Source organism: Pteropus vampyrus, unplaced genomic scaffold (genome assembly GCF_000151845.1).
Source record: "Pteropus vampyrus isolate Shadow unplaced genomic scaffold, Pvam_2.0 Scaffold44, whole genome shotgun sequence".
NCBI lineage: Eukaryota > Metazoa > Chordata > Mammalia > Chiroptera > Pteropodidae > Pteropus > Pteropus vampyrus.
Window position 1 is genome coordinate 8,252,949 of NW_011888825.1, and position 15,313 is coordinate 8,268,261.

The 15,313-nt window shown below is 35.9% G+C and overlaps 1 long non-coding RNA gene and 1 other non-coding gene across 2 annotated transcripts in view; one reads left to right on the top strand and one right to left on the bottom strand.

The window, feature by feature from the left end:
• The window catches only part of LOC105291306, a 90,143-nt gene that overhangs the window by 63,807 nt on the left and 11,023 nt on the right, over window positions 1–15,313 (bottom strand). The window lies entirely within an intron of this gene.
• On the top strand, window positions 2,224–2,342 carry LOC111738903. Its single transcript, XR_002780036.1, has one exon. It is a non-coding gene; the product is annotated as a 5S ribosomal RNA (ribosomal RNA).

Genomic DNA, 15,313 nt, shown 5'->3' on the forward strand with positions numbered 1-15,313 from the left:
TCAACAAATAAATAGATTTAAACAATACTCTAAACCAAATAGATCTAAGAATACTAGATCTATAGAACACTCAATCCAAAAGAACAGAATATACATTCTTCTCAAGTTCACATGGAACATTTTCAAGGATATATCACATGCTAGACCATAAAACAAACCTCGATAAAAAATTTCAAGACAGAAATAATACAAAGAATGTTATCTGACCAAAACAGAAGTTAGAAATCAATAGCAGAAAAATACTTGAGAAACTCACAAATATGTGAAAATTAAAAACATACATCTCAATAACCAATGAGTCAAAGAAGAAATCAGGAAATACTTTTATATTAATGCAAATGAAGACATAACATACCAAAATTTATGGGATGCAGCTATAGCAGTGCTCAGAGGGAAATTCACAGTTGTAAACACTGTACTAAGAAGATGGATCTCAAATCAATAACTTAACCTTCTACCTTAAGACACCAGAAAAAAAAACTAAACCTAAAGCCAAAAGAAGAAACAATAGAGATTAGAGCAGAAAATAATGAAATAGAAAATAGAAATATCCCAGGAATGCAAGCTTGGTTTAACATTCAAAAATCAATTAATCAATCAACAGAACAAATAAAAATCACACAATCATCTCAATAGACATAAAAGCAGCATTTGTCAAAACTCAAACCCTTTCCTGATAACAAACACTCAACAAACTAGAAATAGAAGGGAACTTCTTCAAACTGATGAAAAGCACCTATAAAAACCCCACAGCTAACATTCTTAATGGTGAAAGACTGGATGTTTTCCCCCTACAATCAGGAATAAGACAAGAATGTCTTCTATGCCACTTCTATTCAGCATTGTACAGGTCAGGGCAATTAGGCAAGTAAAAGAAATAAAAGGTATCCAAATTGGAAAGGAAGAAATAAAACTACTTCTCTTCACAGATGGCATGATCTTATATTTATAAAATCCTAAGGAACCTACTAAAAAACTATTAGAACTAATAAACAAGTTGAGCAATGTTGCAGGACACAAGATAAATATGCAAAAATCTATTGTGTTTCTGTACACTTGCAATGAATTCAATCCAAAAATGAAATTAAGTAAACAATTCCTTACGATAACATCAAAAAGAATAAAATTCTTAGGAATAAAATTATGCAAAGAAGTGCAAATCTTATATGCTGAAAATTACAAAACATGTTGAAAGAAATTAAAGATTTAAATAAATGCAAAAGCATTCTATGTTCATGGACTGTAACACTTATTGTTGGCAATTCTCTCCAAATCGATCTACAGATTCAATATAATCCCTATCAAAATTCCAGCTGACTTCTTTGTTGAAATTGACACGCTGATTCTAAAATTCACATGGAATTGCAAGGGCCCAGGATAGCCAAAAAAAAATAAGAACAAAGACTCACACTTCCCAAATTTAAAACTTACTACACAGCAACATTAATCAAGACAGTATGTATTGGCACAAAGATAGACATATAGCTAAATAAAATAGAACTGAGAGTCCAGAAATAAACCCAAACATCTATGGTGAATTGATTTTCAAAATGGGTGCAAGACTATGCAACAAGGAAAGAATAGTATTTTCAACAAATGGTGCTGAGACAACCAGATAGACACATGCAAAAGATAAAGGTGAACTCTTATCTCACACCACATATAAAAATTTATTCAAAATGGATCAAATATTTAAATGGAAGAGCTAAAACTATAAAAATCTTAAAAATATAGTGGTAAATTCTAAAGACCTTAGATTGGTAAATAATTCTTACCAAAAACACAACAAAAATAAAAATAGATAAATTAGACTATATCAAAATTAAAAACTTTTCTGCTTAAAAGAACACCATTGAGAAAGTGAAAAGACAACCTACAGAATGAGAGAAACTACTTGTAAATCATGTATCTAAAAGGGTTTAATATCCAGATTACATATAAACTCCAACAAAAAAAACTTTAAAATGGGCAAAAGACTTGAATATATATTTGTTTAAAAATATATGTAAATGGCCAATAAGGACATGAAAAAGATGTTCAACATCACTAGTCATCAGGGAAATATAAATCAAAACCACAGAGATTCCATTTCACACCCATTAGGATGGCTAGAACAAAAAAGTCAGATACTAACAAGTGTTGACAAGGACGAGAAAAAATCAGAACCCTCATTTACTGCTGGTAGGAATGTAAAATAGTGCAGTGCTTTAGAAAACAGTCTGGGTCTACAGCCATGCCACCCTAAACAAGCCCGATCCCATCTGATCTCAGAAGCTAAGCAGGGTCGGGCCTGGTTAGTACTTAGATGGGAGACCACCTAGGAGGACCAGGTGCTGTAGGCACAAAAAACAAATAAAAAACTAGGGATTATAAACTGACAGGGTCCTTGTAATCTGTGAAGTCAACCAGGGGTTGCCTCACCTAAAAAAAAAAAAAAAGAAAACGGTCTGTTAGTTTTTGAAATAATTAAACATAAAGAAAACATATGACCCAGCAATTCCACTGCTAGGTATATATCTAAGAGAAATGAAAATGTGTCCACAAAAAAGTTGTACATGGGTATTTATAGCAGCATTATTCATAACAGCAAAGGTTGCAACAACTCAAATGCACATAAACTGATGAATGGATTAAAAACGTGGTACATCCTTAAACTAGAATATTACTGTCCATAAGAAGGACTGATGTACTGCTATATGCTGCCACATAGAAGAACCTTAAAAACCTTCTGCACAGTGAGGGAAGTCAGTTACAAAGGACCACACGTTGTATAATTTTACCCTTACGACATGTCTAGAATGGGGAAATCTGTAGGGACAGAAAGTAGGTAAGTGGTTGCTTAGGAGCTCAGCAGTGTGGGGACTGGGAGTATAGTAGTTTGCTAGTACACAAATTAGATGGCTTAACAATAACAAAGTATCACAAACTGGGTAGCTTAAACAATAGAAATTTATTTTCTCACACTCCTAAGAATCAAAAGTCTGAGATCAAGGTGTCAGCAGGCTTGGTTCCTTCAGAGGGCTGTGAGAGAAGGCCTCTCTCTTTAGCTTGTAGATGGCAACATTCTCCTTGTCTTCACATCTTCTTCCCTGTATATGTCTGTGTCCAGATTTCCTCCCCTCATAGGACACTAGTCATAGTGAATTAGGGCCCTTCCTAATGAACTTATTTTAACTTAAGCACCTCTGTATAGACCTTCTCTACAAATATGGTCATATTCTGAGTTAAGAGTTCAACATGAATTGCGGGAGGGTGGGGAACAGAGGGGGATGGTGGGGAGGGGGTTGGTTAGGACTTCAACATGAATTTTTTTTAGGGGGACACAATTTAGTCCATAATAGGGAGATAGGGAGGTGGTTGCTAAAGGGTAAAGGATATCTTTTAGAGGTGATAAAAATGTTTGTGAGTTGACTGTGGTGATGATTTTACATATCTGTGAATATACTAAAATCACTGAATTATACTTTTTCCATAGGTGAATTGTATGGTCCATAAATTATATCTCAATAAAGCTGTTGTTTTTTAAGTTGAAGGGAAATGGAAGTACAGTAAGGAATACTTTATTCACCATAGGGCAGAAACTGGAGAGAATGGGAAACAGTCCACCAAAGTGTGATAGGGGCCTGGGTTTGGCCTCCTCCGCTGAGACACAAAGAAACACTGCAGTTGCAGGTCTCTAGGCAGGAAACGTTGCTTCTCTCATGACAGCAGGGGAAAAAAGGAAGAACTCCCCAAGAGAAAAGAATCTGGGAAGGTTACCAAGTAGAAACCACCCACATCACAAATTGTGCCAGTAGTTAATCCTGAGCAGAGCTAACAATGCATCTTCCACTAAGGGAAAGCAAAACAAAATAACTTAAAAAAAAAAAAATCATGCTTGCTCCTTGCCCTCCACACTCTGAACAGATTTTCTGGTTCAAAGCCAATCCTGCTCCTATCTTTCCCACCCTCCCCTCCACTTTAATTCTTTCCTCTCCTTTCTACTGGTTCCATTCCATTCTGACTGATCCATTCCAGTCCTTTAGAACCTTCTTCCTATTCCTACTTTTAAAGGTTAAGGTTCCCCAGGAGTCTAGCCTCAATTCTCTTCTCCACCTACCTCTTCCCAGGCAATCTCATCCACTTTCATGGTTTCAACTTCCAAGAACAGATTCATATTCCAAAATCCATATCTACCTTAAACCAGAGGCCTAGATTTCCAGCTGTATAATAGACACATCCATGTGGATGCCACAACTAAAATGGATCATTCTCTCCAGACTCTGTCTTAGTTTGGGTTCCCCCAAATATACCCCAAGATGCAGATTTGAGAGCAAACTATTTATTTAGGAGGTGATACCAGAAAACTTAGGCAAAAGAATGAGAAGGTGAGACACAAAATGAAAGGCAGCCTACAAAGTGTGCTTTATCAAGCAAGTTACCACTGTGAGTACCTTAGTAATCCACTGAGAAACTCTGAGAACTGTCATATAAAATACATGTCTCAACATTATCCTACTGGAGGAGCAAGGAGCTGGGTGGGGTAGTTATACACTAACTCCATTTTCCTTGGTTGAGGGATTCTGGGAGTTAGGAGGGTGTTAATTCCATGGAACTTCTACTTTGCTGCTCTGGGTTGCAAAATGGGCACCTGTGGGTACCACAACGCCTTTGGACAAAGAAATGCATATGGAAGTCAAGCCAGCATTCACAGAAATGACAAAGGGAAGGGCATATGGGCAGGGTACTCACACTTCTGCTACCCATCTAAATCTGGAGTGCCTCTTGGATTCCCTATTGCAGTTGATGTCACCCAAGCCACAGAAAAATGGTGTTAAAACCAGCTCTTTCCTCTCTTTCACTACCCACCCCCCAACCCCCACTCAGGATTCTATAACCCTTCTCCTCATCCCCATTACCAAAGTCTTAGCCTCTTTCATCATCTAAGTTCCTAACTTGGCTTCCCTACATTCAGCTTCTTTCTCCCCTCATCTATCCACTAAAATGTTACCAATATGAACATCCTAAATGCAGATCCATTTACACACCATGTTCACAATACTTCTATGGTATACATGAGGTGCCTGGGATAGTCGAATTCATAGAGGCCAAAAGTAGAAGTGTGGTTGCCATGGGCTGTGGGGAGGGGAATGGGGAGTTAGTATTGACTGGGTACAGTTTCAGTCTGGGAAGACAAAAATGTTCTAGAGATGGATAGTGAAGATGGTTGCACAACCATGTGAATGTACTTAATGACAATGAACTATATACTGAAAGTGGTTGAGATGGTAAGTTTTATGTTACGTATATTTTACCACAACAACAAAATTTTTTTTAAAATACTTCAATGGTTCCACTTCCTAAAGAATAAGTCTAAGCACCTCAACATGACACATTAGCCCCTGTCCTCTAGCCCTTGCCCATCCCTCCAGCCTTATCCCATACCTTTTCAGTTTTCAGCTTCACTTTCCAGCATTTCCAACTACATGTAGTTTCCAGAATATATTTTGCTTTTCCCTACCTGTTTGCCTTTGCACTTTCTGATTTCTCTTCCTAGAATGCCATTCTATTCCTGCCTATGAGCAATTTCTCTTCATTCCTCAAAACTCATTAATTCATTTGTTCAGCGATGACTTACTGGATCTATAATTCCCATTTTAGGAAACAAAGTGGTAAGAAAGAATGGGAACAAGTAATTTGGAAGCATCTAAGAGGAAGGTCTCCCCTCATCTGAGAAAGACAAGGGAAATGGAAGTTAAATATCTCCTCCTGTAGAGAACTTCTGACAGAGTTAGTCTCTCTCTTTGATGCTACTTCTGAGTCTTTTAATTTTTGCACCTACAACATTGTTTATAATCATTTTATAAGCTTCTGTATTAGTCATGATTCTCTAGGTTGCAAGTGACATTAAACTGAACTAGCATAAAATCTGACATAAAAATTGAAATAGTATAAAATCAGACAAAAATCTGAACTAGCCTTTCAAAAAAAGAAAGAGGGACGGAACCACCAGCACTCAAAAACAAACCATGGAAAGAGCAGAGGTGAATGTGGCCTAAGGAATAACTGGATCTGGGAACACCCACTCTCCATGTCTTTCTACATATTGCCTTCATTCTCTCAGGGAGTCATAGGTTCAGATAGCATCATTAGGTTCATTATATTAATTAATTGCAGAAATAACAAAGTCTATTAATTCTAAGACACACATTTTAATAGCCCTGAAATCAGCCTACCTCTTATATTTGCTGTTGGCTAGTCAATGTATGTACATGTGCAAATTTGGTTAATTAAAGAATAAGTTCACCAAAAGCATAGTGACTTCGTTTTCATTGCAGGTGGCCTCATAGATAACTGCAATCTGTAATATTTTAGCCTACAAACTAAGTAAGGACAATCAAAAAAAGAATGTGAGTCTTGGTTGTTTTATCAACACTTTCTGTTGATATCTTCAGTTAAGATCAAGGAAATGCCAGCATCAAATTTGCCAAATGGATGTTGTCACAAGCTAAAAAAAAAAAAGGAGGAAGAGGAGGAGGGGTAGGAGGAGGAGGAGGAGGAGGAGGAGGAGGAGGAGGAGGAAGAGGAAGAGGAAGAGGAAGAGGAAGAAGAAGAAGAAGACAGGAAAGAAAGAAAGAAAAAGAAAAGAAAATCTTGGAGGCAATCAAGGAACACTTTTACAAACAGCATATTACCAGTGCTCTTGATGGCAGAGAGGATGCTATCTGTGAAAAATCACAGATGTAAATGACTTGGAATCAAAAAGTGATTCAAAAGGAAAGCTCCGAATGTGAGGATGTTTTAGAAATACCCTAACCGATTTATTTCACTTTATAGTTTCCTTTTCCTTGTACAAAAAATGATATATAATATAAACTGATGTCTAAATAAGTCTACAAGATCTTTTAATAAGTCTAAAATTAAAAGTATACATAATAAAAAGCATCGTGTCACATTTCAATTGACAGTAATTTTTTTCTCTTTTAGTGAAACACAAAATAATTGTTTTAAAATTGATGGCATCTTAGATATTGTGAAATAGTATTTATTGGGCACTCACTATGCACCGAAGACATACATTGTACAAAACAAAGACCAAGCTACTGTGGAGCTTATACATCCCTATAACTCCAAAGAATAAAGGGGACCTCTCACTCTACTGGCTCCATTTTGAACAATCAAAATAATTAGCCTGGTTTGGGTGAAGGAGCATTAAAAAGACAAAAATTACAGTTGTCTTAATGTCTGTTTGTCCTATAAGACTTGGGCACACAGAAGTAGGGTTCTTGTGTACACAAGGCAGGGTCCAATCAGGAAAACAGAATTCAAGAGAGGTAGGTCAATACAGGGAATTTAATATGGTAACTAGTTTTATAAGGTTTTAGGAAGAGCTAAAAAGTCAAATGGAATGGTGAGGAACTCAGAGATTAGCAACAGTGAGATTAGCAACAACTTCCAGCATGCTCAAGACTGAAGGGGTAAAGGAAGGAGGTGGTATTCCCAGAGGCAAGTGTCACTCAGCCAGAACTAGAACCACTCCAAAGAAACTTCAAAGCAGAAGACAGAGGAGAAATCTCTGGCTTCTTCCTTCCTCTTACCTTCCATTTTCCCATTAGTGCCTCCCATTAGCCACCCTTACTCAGCCAGAGGCAGTTGACAAGGGAGCCTGCAAATTAAAGTTGGTAGGAATTGGCTCCCTTTAATACAGGGAATAGGAAGAGAAGAGTAGGGAATGAGCCTTAGAGTGAAGAGACAAATAACCTAATTTATCTCTGTGCCTACAGAAGGAAATTAACTGAGAATTGCAATGGAAATGCAAGAATAGAGATATGAATAGTGTCACTGTTCTAGAGAAAAGGGAACAACTTATTCCACATCGAGTACACAAGAAATGACTCACAAAAGACATGATGAACAAAAAGGTATACAAAGATTAAATAAGGATTTGCCAGATAAATAAAAAGGTGAGAAAGTTAGCCAGGCAGGGAGACTGCACAAGTTGAAGGCAGGGCACATGAAAGCTTTTCAAAGGATGACAAGATTCAAAGTCAAGTTCTATTAAGCACTTTTTCAGTATCTTTCAAGGTGACTATATAGCTTTCCTCTTTTATTATTTTCATAATGTGTTAAACATACATCCTAATATAAAATCATTCTTGAATTCCTAGAATAAAACTTATTTAGTCAGAGTTTATTACTATTAATTCTGCTGAATTCATTTTGCTATTTTATTTAGGACATTTGCACATATACCATATGTAACCTTGGTATATAGTTTATTTTTACAGGTTTCTACTGTTTTCTATCAGGGTTATTATTTAAACTTTGTGAAATTACCTGTAGAGGCTTCTATGTTTTCTTATTTTCTGAACATTTCAGTAGCATAGGAATTGTCAATATCAAGTTTTGCTTATTTAAGCATTCATGATTCTGTCTATGGATTTTTTATTCAATCTCTTTTTTGCCATTCCTGCTACCCACTTTTTGGCTGCTTACCACCCTATTACATCTATCCTGACTCCCCTGTTCCTTGCTACAACAAAACCCTGAGCTCTACTTTCCAGCTGTATTGAGCTCTCACTTCATGAATTTTGATGATGAAGTACCAAAAGACCCTTGCCCCTGTCCTGCCTATTCCTCTTCTCTCTTCATTTTAATATCTCCTTCTTATAGAAAGTCTTACCTGATATGCCCCACTCCAAACCCCAATAGCCGGTTCTGTGCTCACTCCATCCATGCCTTATATCCCCACTTGTCTGTCTCCCAACCCAGACATTAAGCATAAAGACTGATTTGGTGTCCTATCAATCACTATAATCTCAGCACTGGCACATAGTAGGTCTTGTATAGTAATTAAGTGAATGTCATAATATTGCCTCTTAGAAACAAGAGGAGAAAGAAAATTTAAGTCACCAAAATACAGTCTGTGGGCCAAATCCAGACCAAAATGAATGGCCTACATTCACGCACATAACGTCCATGGCTACTCTCAAGTTATAAGGGTAAATCTGAGTAGTTGTGAGAGACCGCATGAGTGCACAAAGTCTAAAATGTTCACTATCTGGCTCTTCATAGGAAAAGTTTTCAGATCCCAGGTTTAGAGCTTTTGCTCATATGCGGACTCCACTAAGGCATGGACATTTTTTGTGCATCAAAATAAGAGACAACGAAGAAAAAGTTTGGCACATTTAGTCAGTCTGTTTTCTATTATTATATTGATGCTCATTTGATGTCATGAGATATAGCAACCACTGTTGTACTCTCCATTCCAAGTCTACTTCACCCCATAATTATGTTCATTTAACACCTTCATGAATATTATCACTGTGTTTGTTTATTTTCAAAGTATTGCTTCACATATAGCAGGGACTGGTCATAAACTCAAATGATTACAGGGACCAGGAGGTCAAGAGAATGAGTGAGCTCTAACCAGTGCTGAAATACCTTCTACTTTTTCAACAGATTTTTATGTGAAATGTCTTGAGTATTAAAATGCTATCAATCAACATATCAAAAGGTAAAACTAAGTTTGTAGAAAAACATAGGTGTTTCTCTTGTGATCTGGGGGCAGATTAGTTGTTTCAATTATAGAATAAACAATTTCTATTAAAAAAAATACCAAAAACAAAGTTAATAGACACATAACATGTTGGGGGAAACTATTTGCATTGCCTAAAAATCAACAAGTGGCTAATGTCTAAAATATTCTAGTCAGAAATCCTATTTGAAAAATTGGGAAAGGGTATGAATAGGCAATTTACGTTAAAGGAAATTTAAAAAGATAAATATATATATTCTTTATTAACATTTTTAATTAAGTTTATTGGGGTAACATTGGTTAATACAATTATATAATTTTCAGGTATACATTATCATTTGACATCTATATATTCTATTGTGTGTTTACCATCCAAAGTTCACTTTCCTTCAGCTACCATATATGTGATCCACTTTACCCACTTCACCCTCTTCCTAAATCCTATATTTGACCCCTTTAACCCCATCTACTTCCCCCTTCCTCCCCCACCCCACTAGTAACCGGTGGTCTATAGTCCTCTGGTAACCACTAGCCTATAGTCCATGTCCACGAGTCTCTGTTTGTTTGTCCTGCTCGTTTGTTTCTTTTAGGTTTATATCCCACATATATGTAATATCATGTTACTTTCAACTTTTTCCGTCTGGCTTATTTCACTTAGCATGATTATCTTGAAGCCCATTCATGTTGCCGCAAATGGCAGTATTTCATCTCTTCTTATGGCTGAGTAATATTCCATTGTATATATGTACCACAGCTTCTTTAGCCAATCACTATCATAGGACACTTTGGTTGCTTCCATGTCCTAGCCACTGTGCATAATGCTGCTATGAACATCGGCGTGCAAATATGTTTTTGGATATGAATTTTCAAGTCTTTGGGGTAAATATCAAGTAGAGGGATTGCTGGATCATATTGTAGATCCATTCTTAGTTTTTTTGAGGACACTCCATACTGTTTTCCATAGTGGCTGTACCAATTGCAGTTCCATCAGCAGTGTATAAGGGTTCCTTTTTCTCTACATCCTCTCTAGCATTTGTTATTACTTCTCCTGCTGATTATAGATATTCTAACAGGTGTGAGATGGTATCTCATTGCGGTTTTGATTTGTATTTCCCTAATAGCTAGCGATGATGAGCATCTTTTCATGTATTTGTTGGCCATTTGTATGTCCTCTAGGGAGATGTGTCTGTTCAGGTCCTCTGCCCATTTTTTGATTGAATCCTTCGATTTTTTTTGTTGTTGTTATTGAGTTGTATGAGTTCTTTGTATATTTTGGATATTAGGACCTTTTGGAGGTGTTGCTTGCAAATATATTTTCCTATTCGGATGGTTCTCTCTTTACTTGTTGACGATTTCTTTTGCTGAGCAGAAGCTTTTTAGTTTGATGTAGTCCCATTCATTTATTTTTGCTTTCACTTCCCTTGCCTTTGAGGTCAAATTTATAAAATCCTCTTTAAGTCCAAGGTCCTTGAGTTTAGTTCTTATGTTTTCTTCTATGCAGTTTATTGTTTCAGGTCTTATATTTAGTTCCTTAATCTATTTTGGGTTAATTTTGGTGTGTGGTGATAGACAATAGTCTAGTTTCATTCTTTTGCAGGTGGCTTTCCAGTTTTCCCAGTACCATTTATTGAAGAGGCTTTCCTTTCTCCACTGTGTGTTTTTGGCTTCTTTGTTGAAAATTATTTGCCCATATAAATATGGGTTTACTTCTGGACTGTCGATTCTGTTCCATTGGTCCGTGTGTCTATTTTGCTGCCAATACCATGCCGTTTTGGTTACTGTCACTTTGTAGTATGATTTGAAGTTGAGCAGAGTGATGCCTCCAGCCTCGTTCTTTTTTCTCATGATGCCTTTGGTGATTTGGGGTCTTTTGTGCTTCCATACGAATCTGATGATTTTTTGTTCTATTTCTTTAAAAAATGCCAATGAGATTTTGATGGGGATTGCATTAAATCTGTATAATGCTTTAGGTCATTTTAACTGTGTTGATTAACTGTGTTGACTTATGGTCATTTTAACTTGTTGATTCTTCCAATCCAAGAACATGGAATATTTTTTCATTTCCTTGTATCTTCTTTTAATAGGGTCTTATAGTTTTCATTATATAGGTCCTTCACTTGTTTCATTACATTTATTCCTAGGTATTTTATTCTTTTTGTTGAAATTGCAAAAGGAATTATTTTTTCCACTTTTTCTGATGCTTCATTATTAGAGTATAGGAACGCTATAAATTTTTGAACATTGATTTTGTATCCAGAAACTACTGTATTTGCTTATTGTTTCCAGTAGCGTTCTTGTGGAGTCTTTAGGATGTTCTATATAGAGAATCATGTCATCTGCAAATAGTGACAGCTTGACTTCTTCATTTCCAATTTGGATGCCTTTTATATCTTTCTCTTGTCTGATTGCGCTCGATAGGACCTCCAATGTTATATTGAATAATAATGATAATGGGCAGTCTTGCTTGTTCCCAATCTTTGAGGGAAGGTTTGTAGCTTTTCACTATTAAGTATAATGTTGGCTGAGGGTTTGTCATATATGGTTTTTATTATGTTAAGGTACTTTCTTCTGTACCGATTTTGTTAAGTGTTTTGATCATAAATGGATGCTGTATCTTGTCGAAGGCTTTTTCTGCATCTATTGATATGATTGTATGATTCTTAGTTTTTAATTTGTTTATGTGGTGTATCACATTAATTGATTTGCATATGTTGAACCATCCCTGTGCCTCTGGGATGAAGCCCACTTGATCATGCTGTATAATCTTTTTAATAGTTTGCTGTATTCGGTTCGCTAGTATTCTATTTAGGATTTTTGCATTTGTGTTCATGAGAGATATTGCTCTGTAGTTTTCTTTTTTTGTGTTATCTTTAACAGGTTTTGGTACTAGAGTATTATTCGCCTCATAAAATGTGTTGGGAAGTATTGCCTCCTCTTCAATTATTTGGAAAACTTTGAAGAGAATAGGTATTAAATTTTCTTTGAATGTTTGGTAGAATTCATTGGTGAAGCCATCTGGTCCTGGGCTTTTACTTTTTAGTACATTCTTGATGATTGTTTCAATTACCATACTGCTGATCAGTCTATTTAGATTTTCCAGTTCTTCTTGTTTCAGTCTAGGAAGCCTGTATTTTTCTAAGTACTGGTCCATTTCTTCTAGGTTATTAAATCTGGTGTTACATACTTTTTCATAGTATTCTTCTATGATCCTTTGCATTTCTGCGATGTCAGTCGTAATTTCCTTTTTCATCCCTGATTTTGTTTATTTGTGTCTTTTCTTTTTTTTCTTTAGTGAGTCTAGCCAGGGGTTTGTCAATTTTAGTAACCTTCTCATAGAACAAGCTCTTTGTTGCATTTATGTCTTCTATCATTTTTTTTGTTTTCAATTTTACTTATATCTGCTCTAATTTTGATTATTTCTTTCTTTCTGCTGACTTTAGGCTTCACTTGTTCTTCCTTTTCTAGTTTTTTAACATCAAGTGTTAGGTTATTTTTGGAAATAGGCCTGTAATGATATGAACTTTCCTCTTATAACTGCTTTTGCTGTGTCCCAAAAGCTTTGATATGTTGTTCTAGTATTATCATTCATTTCCATGTATCTCTTGATCTCTCTTTTTATTTCTTCTCTACCTAGTTATTCTTCAATAGCATGTTGTTTAGTCTCCATTAATTTGTGGTTCTTCCTGATTTCTTTCTGCAGTTGATCTCTAGTTTCAAAGCATTATGATCAGAGAATATGGTTGGTATGATTTCAACTCTCTTATATTTGTTGAGGCTATCTCTGTGTCCCAGTATGTGGTCGATCTTTGAGAATGTTCCATGTGCACTAGAGAAAATTGTATAAGCAGCTGTTTTGGGATGAAAAGTTCTTTAAATGTCAATAATCTCCAGTTGATCTAATGTGTCATTTAAGGATGTTATTTCCTTATTGATTTTCTGTTTGGTTGATCTGTCCATATTCGACAGTGGGGTATTTAGGTCCCCTATGATGATAGTGTTTTGGTCTGTTTCTCCCTTTAGTTCTGTTAGTAATTGCTTTACATATTTCAGAGCTCCCTGATTGGGAGCATAGATATTAATAAGTGTTATGTCTTCTTGGTGCATGATACCCTTTATCATTATGAAGTGTCCCTCAGTAACTTTCTTTACCTTTTTTTAGTTTGAAGTCTATTTCATCTGATATTAGTACTGCTAATCCCACTTTTCTCTTGATGCCATTTGCTTGAAATATCATTTTTCATCCTTTCACTTTGAGTCTATTTTTGTCTTTGGAGCTGAGCTGTGTCTCCTGGAGGCAGGATATGGTTAGGTTTTGATTTTTGATCCCATCTGCAACTCTATGCCTTTTTATTAGTGAGTTCAGTCTATTTACATTTAGGGTGATTATTAAAATATGAGTTCTTCTTATAGCTATTTTATCTTTTGCTTTCTGGTAGCTTGGTGTTTCCACTGATTTCTTGTCCTTGTGTTTCTGTTTTCTTTATTTTGATTGGCTTTTGTGGGTTTTGCCTCTAGTTCTTCTTGTTTTATGCTGTATACAATGGTTTTGAATCTTTGGCATGCGGTTACCATTCTGAATATGTTAAGGATAGTTATATACCTACAGTCGTCCATTTTCTTCTGCATGTGCCTTATCTCCATTCCCCTTTGTGAATTCGAATTTTTGAATCCCAGCCCCCTTTTCAGTCATTCTTATCTCAATTTGTTCCTATGTATACCGATGGCTCATTACTATCTTGTTATAACAATTCTCTTATTATTTAAGCTTATAATACCCTGTTCTTAGTAAGGGTTGCACTCCTTTGCTTCTATTTGCCCGATAGTCACTTTACTCCTAATTATGTTGGGTTTTTGTTGTTGTTTTTTTTTTTTTGTCATTTTGTTTTAGGTGATCTGACCCCTTTCCATATTTCCTGTAGTGCAGACCTCATAGTGGAGAATTCCCTCAATTTTTGTATGTCTGGAATAGTCTTAATTTCTCCTTCATATCTAAAGGAGAGCTTAGCTGGATATATTAGTCTAGGCTGGTAGTTCCTTTCATTTAATAGTTTAATTTTTTGATTCCATTCCTTTCGGCTTATAAGGTTTAGGTTGAGAAGTCCGAGGATAATCTAATGGGTTTACCTTTATAAGTTACCGTCTTCTTTTCCCTGGCTGCCCTGAGAATTCTGTGTTTGTCGTTGATTTTTGATAACTTTAATACGATGAATCTTGGTGAAGGCCTTTTTGGATTGAGATAATTGGGTGTTCTGTTGACTTCCTGAATTCCAAGCTCCAGCTCATTCCATAGATTTGAGAAATTCTTGTCAACTACTTGTCTGAAAATGCTTTCTAATCCCTGTTCCTTTTCCTCGCCTTCGATAATGCCCATTAGTCTTACGTTTTCTCTCCTGATGGTATCAGCTACTTCTTGAATTTCTTTCATTATTTTTCATTCTTCAGTTTCTCTCTTCTTCTTTCTGATTTATTTCGAGATTTCCGTCTTCTAGATCACTGATCCTTTCCTCTATTCAGTTGACTCTATTTCCCAAGCTTGCTATTTCATTTTCAACTCTAGCAGAGTGTTTTTTTTTTATCTCCAGTTCTATTCTGTTCCTTTTGAGGGTTTCAATCTCCTTGCTCTGCTCAACTAGTTGTCTTTTCAGTTCCTGAAATTGTTGATATGACTCGTTTCAGAACCAACTGAGTTTTTTCAGAAGTACCATTCTGAATTCTCTGTCATTTAAGTCACATATTTCTATGTCTGTAAGCTTATTTTCTGGAGATTTTTCTCTTTATTTCTGAGATGTCTTGTCA